Here is a 15,834-nt window from a genome sequence, read left to right as displayed (position 1 = left end):
ATGGGACAAAATAAGGTCAATAAAAAAATTTTGTACTTTTTTTTAAAAAAGAAGAATGGAGGAGAAGGAATTATGCTATCACCTATATAGAAACATACTCTAAAGATTCTCTAATCAAAACTGTATTGGCATAATAATAGATATTGTAGTAGAAAGTAATAGAGAATACAGAATAGATCCTGGTATATAAATAAATTTAATATCTGACATAGATGATATTTTAATTAAATGTGAAAATAAAGGTCCATCTAATAAAACTCCTGGCATAACAGGTCATCCATGTAGGAAGATACAGAGCTTAATCCTTACTATACACAATGTATAGACATAAATTCCAGCTGGACAAAAGATGTAAAATGAAAATAATTCATAATAAAATATGAATACACACTTAAGGAAAATATTTGTAAGACCTCAGGTTGAAGGAAATCTTCTTGAATAAGAGAGAACATTCAAAAACCACTACTAAAAAAAATAAATGACGGAAAAAGATATTATAAAATCAAAGGACAAGTAATAGATTGGGAAAAATATAAATTTGAAACATTGCAAATAAAAGTTAATGTTTATATACAGGTGATTCAGAAATGTTTAGAAAAAAACAAGCATCTCAAAATACAAAAAATCAAGGCCAAATGATATCAATAGAGTATTATTAAAGATAGTGATAGGTGCTCGATGACCCCCAAGTCTCCATAGTTGAACATAAAACAGGTTTCTGTATCAGTTCCATGAAGACTAGAATAGGTCGTTCTGTGCATTAAGTGGCCATCCATGTGGTTATTACAGGACCAGTCTCCTTCCATCTTGTAGCTGTGTCCTTCTCTAGGGCCTGAGTCCTCTGCATTAGGATGACAGTTGGGGGAAAAACAATGAAGGATCACACATGGGAGGATTTGGAGGAACAAACCTGGGAGTGAAGAAAGACATTACTTCCTATCACATTCCATTGGCCAGAACTGAGTCACATGACCATACTGAACTGCAAGGAAGGCTGGGAAGTGTAGTCTTTTTGTGTGCTCCAGAATAAGAGGAAGTAGGGTTCAATGATCAGCTGGAAGACTCTGACACAATTTGGCAATTCACAAGAACAGAAATTAGTGGCCAATAAATATGTGATAAGATCCTTGCATGTATAAGTATTTAAAAGTGTTAACACACAAGTATGGCAAAGATATGAGGAGAAGGGATTCTTTCATGTGTTTCTTTTATAAATAAGAAATGCTACAGTCTATTTGGGAAGCTGTCTGGCAATGCCTGTTACACTTCCTAAAAAATCACATGTAGCCTCCAACCCAGAAAGCCCACTTCACAAAATCTATTCCATAAAAACAAATGTATGAGTGAATTAAAATATGTATGCAGAGATGTTATCGACACATGTTAAAATGCCAAAAGCAAAAGTCAGAAACACCCTGAGGGATGACCAATAAAGGAAGAGTTGAACAAATCCCAGTCCATTTATTCCATGAAATAGTAGGCAGTTGTAAAAAAAAAAAGAGACTGAATTAGACTTAAACATGTTATTCTAGAGGTACGTTTACAATGTATTGTTAAGCAATAAAAACAAGGGGCAAGAACTGATTTGAGTATTGCCTAATTTTGTAAAATAAACAATTTTCATAAAACATTATTTTGTGGGTTTGCATATGACTGTGTAATGGCTATGAACAGTGTGTTCCAGTGGTTGAGGTAGCCAAGAGGCATTTAATTAATTAATTAATTAATTAATTAAAAAATCTTTATTGGAGTATAATTGCTTTACATTGTTGTATTAGTTTCTGCTGTATAATAAAGTGAATCAGCTATACGTATACATATATCCCCATATCCCTTCCCTCTTGCATCTGCCTCCCACCCTCCCTATCCCACCTCTCTAGGTGGTCACAAAGCACAGAGCTGATCTCCCTGTGCTATGCAGCTGCTTCCCACTAGCTATCTATTTTACATTTGGTAGTGTATATATGTCAATATCACTCCAAGAGGCATTTTAAACAAACACACAGAATGATTGAAGAATAAAATAAATATCACTAATTTTATAAGCATGAGTTAAATCATGCATCCATAGATTCATTCAAATTATCTATTGAGCCAAACACCTTGCTAGGTATAGTCGTGACCCAGACAAATACAATAGACACAATGTGTACTTACAAGCAATTTGCAGTCTAATGTGATGTTAGGTGTGAGTAAATGAGCAAGTGTAATAGTGTGATAAATACTTTAATGGGAAAATTTCAGAAGAGGGGCAGTGGGGGATCAATATCTATGCTAGGGTTCAAAAACAATAAGCACCTAGATATGTGACCTTGACCACAGTACATAGAAACTTCTAGACTCAGTTTCCCCATCTTTAATAGTGCTAAAACCCCTCTAACTTACAGGGTTGATGTAAGGATTGAATGAAATAGTAAATATAAATTGTTCCTGTAAAATAGTAGGATACTGGTAAAATAAGGTATATTTGACTTTCTCTCCTTGAATCGTTTCCCTGTGTCCTTTCTTCAAATATTAGGCAGGCTGCAAGGGTTGGAGAAGAAGCATTTTTCCCAAGCTTGCATCCACTTCACCTCTCGGGTTTCACCCTCTGGAGAATAAATGAGATAACCTCTGTTATTGAACAATATTTATTTCATTAACCATTTTTTCATTGGAGTATGGTTAATTTATACTGTTGTGTTATTTTCAGGTGTACAGCAATGTAATTCAGTTTTACTATATATGTGTGTGTATGTGTGTGTGTGTGTATGTGTTCTGTTTTGGATTCTTTTCCATCATAGGTTATTATAAGATATTGAATATAGTTCCCTGTGCTATACAGTAGGTCCTTGTTGTTTAGCTGTTTTATATGTAGTAGTGTGTATTTGTTAATCCCAAACTCCTAATTTATTGTTATTGAACAGTATTAACCAAGACGTGCCTGAATAGACCCAGTGTGCTTTTAGCGATACAGAATACCTTCATGCCTGGACCCTTGAAAATGCCCAGAGTGGTTCTCAGGTACCTGTATTGTGTTTATCATCAGTGAAGTCCAGCAACTCACTCACAGCCACATCTAAAGATCTCCAAGATCATACCTGTAATCACTTTTGTTTATTGTCCTACTTTTATTTGTACATTAAAAGTTTTTAATGGCAGAGGTTGTTTATTAAGAATGGCAGTAGAAATCTGTTTTTACAATATCCATATCCTCCCCTTCTTGTGACAGTATCCTGGTTTTATTCTGAGAAGCCACTGTCCCCAACTCACGCGTCCTGTGGTTTTAATGGGAATGACCACAACCCCAGGTATAGGGATGGTGGACATATGACCAAGGTCTGGCGAGTCAGGGCATTTAATCCACAAGGAAGCACTGGTTGGCTGAGAGCCAGCAGACATCAGCTTCTGGACTTCTGCTGGTCCTCTTATAAAAGAGAAGGATTCTGTTTACTAGGGTCTTCTGTAGCTTCAGGGTCCACCATGTAAAGAGAAGCATACCTAGGATTTTATGTGAAACCTCCCAATGTTTTAACATTTGCAACCAATTCAATTTTAAAAAGAAACACTATAGGGTCCAAACAAAACATATTTACAGGACGATTGCAAACAGTGGGTGGTGCCTTTGTAAACTCTGGCACAAACACTTCAGCAAGGCCTGCCTCCAGATCAGCCCTCTGAACTATTCATCCAAAGTGGCCTGAGCAGTGCAAATAAAGAGGATGGCTGAGCATTTAATCCTGCTATCCTCATAGGATGAGTAAATTATAATAGTTTTCTTTCTATTCATTCAACAACAAAAGCCACCGTGTTTACAACATCAGGTTTATAGTTAAACACACCAGATTTGTATCCTTTCTCAGCTGCTTACTAGCTCTGTGATGGTGTTAATAATAGTATCTACCTCCTAAGGTTGTTTGAAGAGTTGGGTGGGATAATTGGTCCTCAGAACTGCTTGGTAATCTCTTTCGAGAGAAAGGATCACTGCAGAAAGAAGACAGGTTCCCCAATCACCCATGATCTAGGCCAGGGGTTCTCCATCCCCCGGACTGTGGACGGGTACCCGTCTGTGGCCTGTTAGGAACTGGGCCGCACAGCAGGAGGTGAGTGGTGGGCAAGCGAGCGAAGCTTCATCTGCCGCTCCCCATTGCTCCCCATTGCTCCCCATCGCTTGCATTTCCGCCTGAACCATCCCCCATTGCTTTCATCACCACATGAACCATCCCCCCTCACCCATCCATGGAAAAATTGTCTTCCACCAAACTGGCCCCTGGTGCCAAAAACGTTGGGGACCGCTGATCTAGGTCATTGTAGCAGATCCTTTGATAACTTTTTCCTGAAAGCAGCTCCCAAATCTCTGCCCCCTTCTCAACTAGCGTGTTATCTCTTCTCCCTTATGTGTCTTCGGCACAGACAAGAATTGAAACAATCTCTTTCTATGGAACAGCTCTTAGAAAAAAAGAGCTCAACGTGTCCTATCTTTAGGGTTACTGGGGTTTAGATTTACATGGTTTTCTTACTTTTCTTTCTTTTTTTTTGGTACCTCTTTAAGAACACTATCTCCTTTCTCTCCCCTCTCTTTTTTTTTACCTCTCCATTTATATGTTGATCTTTTGCTTCCCATTTCTCTTTCACTTCTCTCTCCCCCACATCCTTGCTTTATGCATTCCTTCCCTCCACAACTCACCCTTTCTTTCTTACTATTTTTACATCTGTAAAGTAAGAAAAAATAACTGTATCATCATCATGACTGTTTTAAGGTGTAGAAAAATATATTTAAAAATCCTAACATTGCCCAGATACAGTAGGCTCTTAGTCAATGGAAGATGTTCTTCTTTCTTTTCCCATTCCTTTGAATGTGTCCTCTTGTTTTCTTGCTCTTGTTTGCTCACTTAGACAGCTCCTTGGCGTCTGCCCTCTGCCTTCCACCCCCACCTTTTTGCTGTCAGGTTTGTATCAGCACCTTCTTTACCTCCGCAGCTCAGTGAGCCAGCTGACTTCATTCCAACCGCTAACAGCACTTCCTTGGCTTTTTATTGTTCTTCCTTCATTTGAGATGCACAATGGCAACTTGTTATATTGGTAAGATGATTGACTCTACAGCACAAGAGAAAAGAGTCGCATTTCATGAACTTCAGAAATTTTCTCAATAAAGCATATTTTCTCTATGTACATTTTAATTATCTTTGCCAAAGGACTAATTTAGATGCTAGAAGCAGGATTGCTTGGAAGTCATCAGGTAGAGTTTGGCTGACACCTAAATTTCTCTCCAAGGTGCTGAAACTTGAACCCACAGGGTGTCTTGTCTTAGCTCCCTTTGAGAGGATGGACAGGATATACTCATTCACAGACATGCTTGACAGACATGGCTACAATAGCATCTCACTTTGAAAGTTTTGAATTATTTTGCCTGGACTTCATACCTTACTCCTATAATGTCATTTCTTGGCTCAGGAATCCTTAATGATTCTTTCTTACTGCAACAAGTTCTTACACTGCTGTCTTTGTGACAACGTGAGGTTCTGGCAAAGAACATGGCTTCTGGAGTCATGCCCCCTCCATCACTAACTAGCTATGTGATATTGAGATTACTTAACCTCCTTGTACCTCTGAAAAATGAGAGTGAGTGGGAATAATAACATACCTACTCCATAGGTTTTGTAAGATTTAAACAAATTAATGTATGTAAAAATGCTTAGCAAAATCCCTGTTATACATTAACTGCCATATAAGAGTTAGCCAATAAAATCTTTCAAGACCAAATAATAGGAAAACAATTTATCTCTTCACTTTAGGTAGAATAGCATAGTGGAATTCACTTAGAACTCAATAGCTTTGATGAACACCATCCACTATGTGCCAAACGTTGTGCTAAGTATCACACATGTGTACCTACAGCAACCTTATGGGGTAGATGTAATTATCATCTCCATGTTGCAGGTGAGGAAATAAGACACTGAAAGCTTACAATGTTACTTCATATCATTTCGCTCTAAGCATTTTATTAAGAAGTTTGCTTTTAGGTGCAAGTGAAAAAATATAAGTAAAACTTTTTTGTGCAAAGAAGTGGAGGATTTATAGCTCTGGTAACTAAAAAGTCCAAAGCAGGAATTTCTAGTTTCAGGCACAGTCGAACCAGGTGATTAAGTGATACTGTCTGGAATTTGTCTTTGTTTTCTCTTGGCCCCCATTTTTTCTCTGTTGGTCTTATACTGAAATAGGTTCTCTCCATGTGGTGGCAAAAAAGAAAAAACCCATTTATTATCTTCTTTTTAATTTCTTAATCTCTTGTGTAGTTTCTTCTTTATTCACGTGGTTATCTAAAGCTGTTTTTCTGTACAGTTATTTTACTTGTAGCTGAGCCCATTTTATTCTTGTGATTTCTATTTAATTAATTAATTTTATAATAATGTTGTTTTGGGTCTCAATTTGTTTCCTGAAGTCTGCAATAGCCCTTTCATCTCATTCTGTTTTCTATTATCTTAACATTGAACTTTCATATTATTGAAATCTTATTTTAATTAGCTTTTTTGTATAGCTTGAAGTACTCTTCATGCAATTCTGTGAGCTATGTTTTCTTTCCAACAGGTTTCTTCACCTGTCTTTTGTGAACCATATTGCATGTTTCTCTATTTCTTGTCTTTTAATTACATTAGTAGATTTTCAGTGTTGCAATGTTTTTATAAGCCTCTTGTTCATACCAACCCTGGGTGCTCTTTCCATGCCTATTATCTGAAGTATATATATGAGTGAATTTGCTTTGCCCTTTTGGTCCTTATCTGAAAATTGCTTGTCTTTCTGATGAGCAAGAGCTTGAGTCTGGGCATTGCTTACATGCACTTTTACATATGCATAATAAGACGAATGTGAGGTAGGGCAGGGAGAAGGCTTTGCTATAGAAATTGTTAGATCACCAAGGTTCTCTCTCTCTCTTTCTCTCTCTCTCTCTTTCCCGCCCCTTCCATTTCTATATCGGTGCCTCTCTCATTAATGCCCAAGATCTAAGTTTTCTCCCTTTAGTTGAAGGTATATTTGAATGCCATGAGAAAATTAATTCACACTTTGGATATTATGCCTAATTAGGTCTAGGGGGGCTGAAAAAAAAAGGTAGAACTCAATGGTTCCACCGGTCTCAGCAAAAAGAATTCTCTGGTAAGTAGCCAAGATTGAAAGCTGTTCTGTAACTTTTAATGGGCAGCTCCTCAGGCCATATCTCCTTAAACTAGGAAGTATTGATAAGCATTTTATTGACTTCCCCTCTCCCTGCCACCAACACCCAGTACTACTTTAGTGAATTCAAGCTGGATTAGGCTGCTGCTCTTTGACAGAATATTCTGTTTCTTTTCTTCATTCTCATTTTTTAAGGTTTTAAGTTGGATCCCTTTCATTATAAATTTGCTGCTAGCAAGTTTTGTGGCTTTTACCATTTTTATTAATTTCGTGAGTATTGGGGGGAATGTAGATGTGTAATTCAACCTGAGCACGCTACCTTTGCCCAGAAGCCCCATTAACTCCCTTAGGAAACTGATGTTCTAAGAGTTTGTAGTTCTGTAAAATACTCATTAATTTAGTCACAGAGATAAGACTTAGAATCTGTTCTTTTATTTCCAGTTCTAGTGTGCTTTTCCTCTTGCCCACATTCTCTCAATGGATATTTTCCACGTCCACTGGGAACTGAAACAGAGAAAATGGCTTAAGCCACAGCATAAGGAAAGGAAAGCTCAATTAAATGCCAAGGCTCCTTAATATTTTTAATGCATTCATAGATTCATTCATTCAGATACATGTTATTAAATTGAGTTTCTCCGACAAACCAAACACTCTGCTGGGTGTTAAGATACAAGGAGATGAGGGGAGCGAGAAAGACAAGATAGACAAGATCCTTGTTCCTATGGAGCTCCAGGCTAATGAGGGAGACAGATGATAAACAAGAAAATGCATAAAGAGGATACATTTCAATAAGTTCTACAAAGACACCAAGCGAGGTGACAGAGAATAACCGGGGTTGAGAAGGACAGAATGCTACTTTACGTAATGGAGAGAGAGAAGATCTTTATGGGGATTGGTTATATTTTGAGAACTGAAGGATGAGAGAGGGACATTCTTGTGAAAAGTGGAAGGGAAAAATGATTCAAAATGCTGAAGCAGAAAAGGTTTTGGAGACGGGGAGGATTGGCATGGAGACCAAGGTGGCTGAAGTGTGGAGATTAGAGGGGCGGATGGTGAGAGATGATGTCAGCGTAGTGGGTGGAGGGCAGATTGAGCACGGTGAATGCACCAAAGGGTCTGACCTATTGTCAAGTCATCAAGTGGCTCTCTGAGGAAGCCCTCCTGTCTGAGAAAATTTGAAAAGAGGGAAGTTTAGATGCTAGAGGTAGTGGCACTGGTGCTAATTGGCTGTTGTATTCTCTCTCAGAGGTGACAACTTCACAGCACTAAGTAAAGAGAGCTCAATGTATTTATATGGTGTAAAGAGCTCAGAGATGAAAGGTGCTAGAGGAAGCCAAGCCTGTGGCTATTCTAACATTTCAAGATGCCTGCCCAAGACTGTAATAGATTCCTCTGGCATTTTCTGCTTTCTGTCTGAACTTTGGGTAAGAATCATTTTTTTTTTTATTTCCCCAGTTACATCTCACTTGCCTGTGTCTTCCCACTTTGTAGGATGGATGTATAGGTTAATTCCACATCTGTTACTTCAGAAAGGCTGCCAACCTCTTTGACTATTTGTCTTAGACGTTGTGGGATAGGATGTCACTTTTCTCCAGTCACCCTTTGAAAACAGCCTATTTAAAGAAAGATGATTTGGGGTTAGAGTCAATAAAATCAGGTGGTAAGCAATTCTTCAGCATGTTTGGTCCTCACCAGATAGGCTGGGTGCCTGGAGAGCCATTTTTGATGACAAATGTCTCCTTGCCATGCAAGCCTGGGAGATGAGCATGCAAAAGGCTTGGGGTACCTTAAAGATGCACCCAAATGAAAACCAAGTCTGGACTGTAAAGCCCTTTTTAAAAGCTCTTGTGGGGACCCTCCTGTGAGGCTCACCTGGAGACAATGCGGGCTCCATCCAAAGCAAGCTCTGTCTCTTTAGGCAAATAAATCAACATTTTGAGCCTCAATTTACCCATCTATAAATTGGAATAAATATTTCTACCATTCAGTGTTATTTGGAGACTTAAGTAAGATATACGGAAGTAACCAACACAGTGCCTTTACATCCTTGTAGACTCGCCATCCCTCCTGTCTTTCACCTTCATGCTGCCCTCCTTTCTGTCTTCTTTACCAGTCATGTGTATCAGATTCTGTGGTCTCCATAGAGAGTTGCGTGCAGCTGTTAGAACATAAACTCTGGAGCCAGAGCACTTGGGCTTGAGCCCTGGTTCTACCATTTTACTTGCTCTTCAACCTTGTGCAAATCACTTAAACTCTTTGTGTTTTCATTTAGCTACCCATTAAGTGATGACAATATCTCACAGGGTTGTTGTGACGATTAAATCAGACATTATGGAAAGTGTTCAGGATAATGCCTGGCTAGTGGTTTGTGCTTTATAAGTGTTAGTTGTTAGTATTATTATTGCTACTGTGTTGTTATTATTATTATATTCTTCTTCTAGTTCATCTTTCTGGAAGTCAGAGTTACCACCGGAAGCGTTTGTCGGTTGGTCCATCTCAGAGTAAACAGAGAAAAGCCACTGGCATTACTGAGCTCCCAAGGACCTCTGATTCATACATCTGTCCACAGCCTGTATTTCAAGGTAGAAGCAATTAATGAATATTGGCTAGATTTTGTCCACAGAGTTGAACAAAACGTAAATATATTTTTCACAGCCTCATGCTTAATAATAAAACATTGTCCCACATAAGAAAAATAAGAAGAAAAGTAATCATGGTACATTCATAATATGAATGCTGCAAACTTATAAAATAATAGTTTGAAAAACATGTTTGATTATATGAGGCATATTGTTATATTAAAAATTAAAGTGGGCTGCAGAATGAGCCTGGTACAGAAACATACAAACACACAAACACACTGATAATACATAGAAGAGGAAATGTATCAAAATGTTAACATTAGTTCCTTCTCTATAGGTGTTTCATAGACTGAAGACTCCCTAAGTGCTTAGAGACTAAATCTAAATCCTCAAGCAGCATGAAAGCATGGTCTGAAATGTCCTACCACATGGAGAAATTTCTTCTAAAATGTTTTAAAATGATATTTTCTTTAAAGTACCACTTCATTAAAGAGTAGTATCTCTACATATCAGATTCAACAGACAGGCAAAATTTCTTTGCTGTGTGGTGTTGCAAAGATTTCAGAACCAAGACGCCATAAATCTGTCGATATGAATTTTTAAGTGTTTTTTTCCACATATTTCCAGTAACACTGACTATTCAAGAAATTTTACCATTTTTACTTCATAGCTTCCCACCTCCTTCATTCTGACTCATGCTCTTCATCATCACAAATAGTATCATTGTGGAGCAAAATCTAACTTTTACTAAAAATCTTGGAATGCACTATGTCCCAGGCTATACCTCTCTACCTTCTGTTATCCTGGAGGCTCAACTCAGAGATTATCTCCTCTATCAACACTTCCTTCATGAGTGTAAGTAGGATGTATTTTCTTCTCCTAGACCTTCAGTGCTGAAATAGATATATGAGTCATGCTGGGGGTGTGGGATAGAAAGGGGAGGGCCTTGACTGGTTTTGAAGACAGTTCTTAAACAAATGAAGTGGGAATGGCTGCCTGTATTTTAATTGCTATTAGTTAAGCTTCAAAGGTCCAACTCTATGCATAGACAGTGGGTGTATGTTCCAAACTTCTTTGGGAAAGACTGACCTGTTAAGTGCAGCTCAGTCCTTCCCCCTCAACCATGTGCTATAACATTGTGATTAAGAACACAGATGTTGGAGTCAGACAGACTTTGGTATGAATATTGGCTCTGATACTCTGTGCATAATACAAGGATAATAACACCGGATTTACTGGGTGCTTGGGGGGATACTCCAAACCTCAGAATCAAATAAAGATGAAAGCTGTTCTGGAAGAAATGATTCATTTTGCCTAGAAATACATTTTTTAAAATGATGCTCATGATATACATGAAAAGAATCTTTAAAAGATATTAGAGGACCCAAAATATTACATAAACAAATGGAAAGGAATATTCTTTTCTTGGATTATAAAACTAATATAAACTATTAATTCTCTAATCTATACATTCAATATAATTTCATTAAAATGTACCAACAAGTTCATTTTTAAACCAAAGAAATTTATATTAAAGTTTACATAAAAATTAAAATATTCAAGAACAATAAGAAAAAATAAGAACTTTGATGAGGTTGAATGTTATCATATATAAAGAAGTCTTCTAAAGCTATAATAATGAAAGTAGTGTGGTTCTAGCACACAAATAAAGGCAGATAAATAGAGGGAAATAGACAATGTAAAAACTGAAACAAATATAGAGATAAATTTACAGAGATACTGATACAGGAAATGCATTTTAGTGGGGAAAAAGTGAATTAATAAATCTTACTGAGAAATTTAGAAACCATATGAAAATAACCTAGATCCCTACTTCAATCCTTATAATAAATATATTCTAGACAAAGCAAATATTTAACTTAAAAATAAATCAGACAATGGACTATTACTCAATGATATTAGAAAATGAACTAAATCATACTCAGTGGTGAAAGACTGATTCACCTAAGATAAGGAAAAAGACAAGGATGCCTGTTTTCACCACTTATTCCCTATTGTACTAGAAGTTCTAGCCAGAGAAATTAGGCAAGAAAAAGAAACAAAAATCATCTAGATTTGAAAGAAAGAAGTAAAACTATCTCTATTCACAGATGACGTGATCCTATATGTAGAAAAATCAAAAGAATACACACACACAAAACTCACTAGAGCTAATAAATGGATTGACCAAAGTTGCAGGGTACAATATCAACACACAAAAGAATTAGTTGTGTTTCTATACATCAACAACAAACAATCCAAAGAGGAAATTAAGAAAACTATCCCAGTTACAATAGTATCAAGAATAAAATACCTAGGAATAGATTTAATCATGGAGATGAAATGTTTTTACAATGTTTATTCATACCCAGGAACTTCCTTGCTGTCATCATCAACTTGGTGGGTTCTTTTGCTCAGTCTAGCCACCAGGGAGTACTGAAGACTGCCCAGATAATCTATTATGACATTATGTCTATTTCTTTTATATCTTGTTGCTTTTTCCCAGAAGGTTTTATGAGAATGGACTTGAGGACACAGGGAGGGGGAAGGGTAAGCTGGAACGAAGTGAGAGAGGGGCATGGACATATATACACTACCAAATGTAAAATAGATAGCTAGTGGGAAGCAGCTGCATAGCACAGGGAGATCACCTCTGTGCTTTGTGACCACCTAGAGGGGTGGGATAGGGAGGGTGGGAGGGAGACGCAAGAGGGAGGAGATATGGGGATATATGTATACGTATAGCTGATTCACTTTGTTATAAAGCAGAAACTAACACACCATTGTAAAGCAATTATACTCCAATAAAGATGTTTAAAAAAAAAAAAAAGAGAAGACCGGCTTTGAAAGGAAATGGGAGGCTTGCTACAAGCTCTGGGGAGGCAAGGAACTGCTAAGTCACCACGTGAGCGTGGGAGGTGCTTTTGACAAAGAAAGCAATATTTGCATCTACTTTTGGGGTGGTGATTGAGAGATAAAGGCATGGAGTTACCAAAATAACCTGTGATTGATTCTGGGGAAAAGAGGCAGCAGGTGGGGGGAAAACTTCTTTGAAACAGACATCTGCAATAAAAAAGAAATTGGAGCTTTTTTTTCCCCAAAATAGACTGCTACCTGTCATGATGCAGCTTTGTGAAAAAACTCAGAGGAAATCTAAATTCCAGAGGGAAATTAGGTGATATTCACTTTTTTTGGTCAGATATATCAGATCTTGTTGCTGAAAAATCATAGTTTTAATAGGTTTGTAGATCACAGGCATATCAGATGGCCCCAGATTGGGCATTGATATGTACCCCAACCTGAGTACCCCTCTAGATGTTTCTCAAAAGCTGGTATATGTTCCCTCAACCATTTGCCAATGCTTTTGTGTTCAAAGGGTCAAAAAATGAGAGCATTTAATTTTTTTTGTTTATCTTGTGTAACTATTATGTACCAGACACAATACTAGGTGTCTTATGTGCTAATATCTCATTTTACATTTTCAGCCACACTATGAGACAGATATCACCGTCTTGTGTTACAAATAAATAAACTAAGGCTCAGGGACATTAATGAGGTTTGTTCCGAGTTACCTTCTCCTAAATGCACTTCTATCTTCAGAATTAGTACCTGGCCTCTAAAGGCAAAACATGTCACAGTTTTTGTTCTTCAACTGTATAGTAATAAGTGACAAGGAAGACTAAAAGCTGCCTACATATATAGGATCCTTACTCAGGCCAGGCATGATGATTTACACACATGCACACTCCCCCACCAACATGCGCACATGCATACACCCAGCTACAAATACCATGCATATATACTCATCCCCATCTATTTCTTAAAGATGAGAACACAGAGCTTCACAGAGGACACTGAGCCCACCCATGCTCATATAGCCCGTAAGAAGTGGTCTGGGTTCACTTCCAGACTCATCTGATGCCAAGGTTCTTTCCATGGTATAACTCCCAGAGATGGTGGTTGAGTAGAGGTAGACTCTGCTAGTTGTCTATCCAATGTCTCTTCTTCCATTCTTTCTTATTAGCAGAATCCCAGTAATAGACTAGCTAATTTCCTTTCTATTGACACTGTCCCTTTCTTGGATGTCATTGCCTCTCACTTGGATTATTACAAGTGTCTCTGTGGAATATCCCAGGCTCTAGTCACACCCTTTTCTTTCCAGCCAGTTCCCAGGTTTATTCAGGTATGTCACAACTAGTGGAAAAGTTTTAATGATGACTTGATAAAGTCCTAACTCCTTAACAGCCCTTCACAATCGAGTTCCAAGCCTCCTTTGCAGTCTCATTCTATTATTTATATAAATAACATACACTGTCTCAGTCAGACTAAGCCAGCCCTGTCTTCCCAAATGCATCTTGAACTTGTTAATGTCTTGTCATTCACTTACACTAAACATGCCCAACACCATACTTTCCATCTATGCATTCTTGGAGCCCTTTTAAGGTCCAGACCCCAAGATGCCTTAAAGATTTTCTCTCTTTTTTTGGACTCCAGCAAGAATATAATGGATCCATGATACTTAGACATAGATCAGATTCGGGCTGGTATTCTCATGCATTGATAGGTGAGTCAATTGATTGATTAAATGTGTAATATTTAGGTTTCACCTACTTTGTGAAAGATATACTTAGGAACTGGGGATGCATATACAGTAAAAAAGACATAAAAATTCATTGCCCTCAAGGAACCTATTGAGAACCATTTATCTGTGCATCTTTGTCTGCCCCTCAACTCTTACACATAAATTAGCTAGAATGTAAAAGATTTAGGGGTGTAAACTCTTTCTGTTTGACTAGACTATGAATTTTCAAGGGCGGATATGTATTACTATATGTCATTTTATAATTATATTACTGTATTATGTATTATAATTATTAATAATTATCATTACTAATAGTTTCTGATTTATAACTACAAGCCACACCCTATACTTGGTAAAGTGCTACGCACTTACCCTGTCATGCAATCCTAATAATAACTCTGAATATCAGAACTATTATTTACCTCATTTTATAGATGAGGAAAATGAGTCGCAGAGAGTTTAAATGACTTGCAAGAAGTAAACAGTAGTTCACTTTGCTGTACAGCAGGAACTAACACAACATGGTAAAGCAACTATACTCCAATAAAAAAAAAAAAAAAAAAAGTAAGCAGTGGACACAAGCTTTGAACTGAGGCAGTGTGAACGCTACCATCCAGACCCTGAACAACTTCAGTGTCCTTACTCCTACATCATGATATGGGCCCAGCACACATTCGGTAGTTAACGTGTTAACTCTTGCATTACACAGCCTAAATCGAGTTTCTCCTCACTACCTCTGTGACCCCATCAGGACTCAGTTTCCTCATCAGTAAAACTGGAATAATGATAATATCTGTCTTATGGGGTTGCTGGGAGGATCAAATACCCAAATATATATAAAGCATTTAGAATAGCACCTGGCAAAAAGTTAACATTACTTTAGGCAACAATAATGGTTACTACAGGTTGAGAAAGCACCTGTGAATGAATGAAGACCTAGCCCAGGGTCCCATGCACGGTTTGAACTTAGCAGCAATAAATAAATCAACAGTCCAGTGCCTAGAACACAGCAGGGTGCCCAGTAATTGTTTATTGATTGAACAACTGACTGTCAAAAGCTGGGGGGGGGGGGGTGTGGGTGTGAGGGCGGCAGGCCTGTGCGGAAACCCAGCATGAGTTTGCATCGAGCTCTGAACGTTGATCTGACTCCACAGGTTGATGGGTCCCCGGCCAGGAAGAATCCAATTTCAATATTGCAAGTGGCACACATATCCTCTAATCCATCTCCTCTGCCCTGCGGCTCTAGACCCTGGAGTACAGTTGCCTATGCACCGCAGCTAGCTCTGTGTCTAGACACTGATGACGCTCCCCATCTACTTTATCAGGTTCTCAAAGCTGCAGTTGCACCTCCTGAACAAGGAAGGTTATGAGATGAATTAAATGACGTCAGTCTCAGGATGACTTGCAGGATTTCTGGCTGCCTCTGCACCTAGTGAGGTGAGAGGTCATCCAGGCTATTCCTCTGCCTCCAAGCATGTCTTGCACCTCTCCTTCCCCAGAGACACGATTATCTCAGCTCTT

This window comes from Balaenoptera acutorostrata, chromosome 15 (genome assembly GCF_949987535.1).
Source record: "Balaenoptera acutorostrata chromosome 15, mBalAcu1.1, whole genome shotgun sequence".
In the NCBI taxonomy this organism is placed as follows: domain Eukaryota; kingdom Metazoa; phylum Chordata; class Mammalia; order Artiodactyla; family Balaenopteridae; genus Balaenoptera; species Balaenoptera acutorostrata.
Note: the sequence above shows the minus strand (reverse complement) of the source record.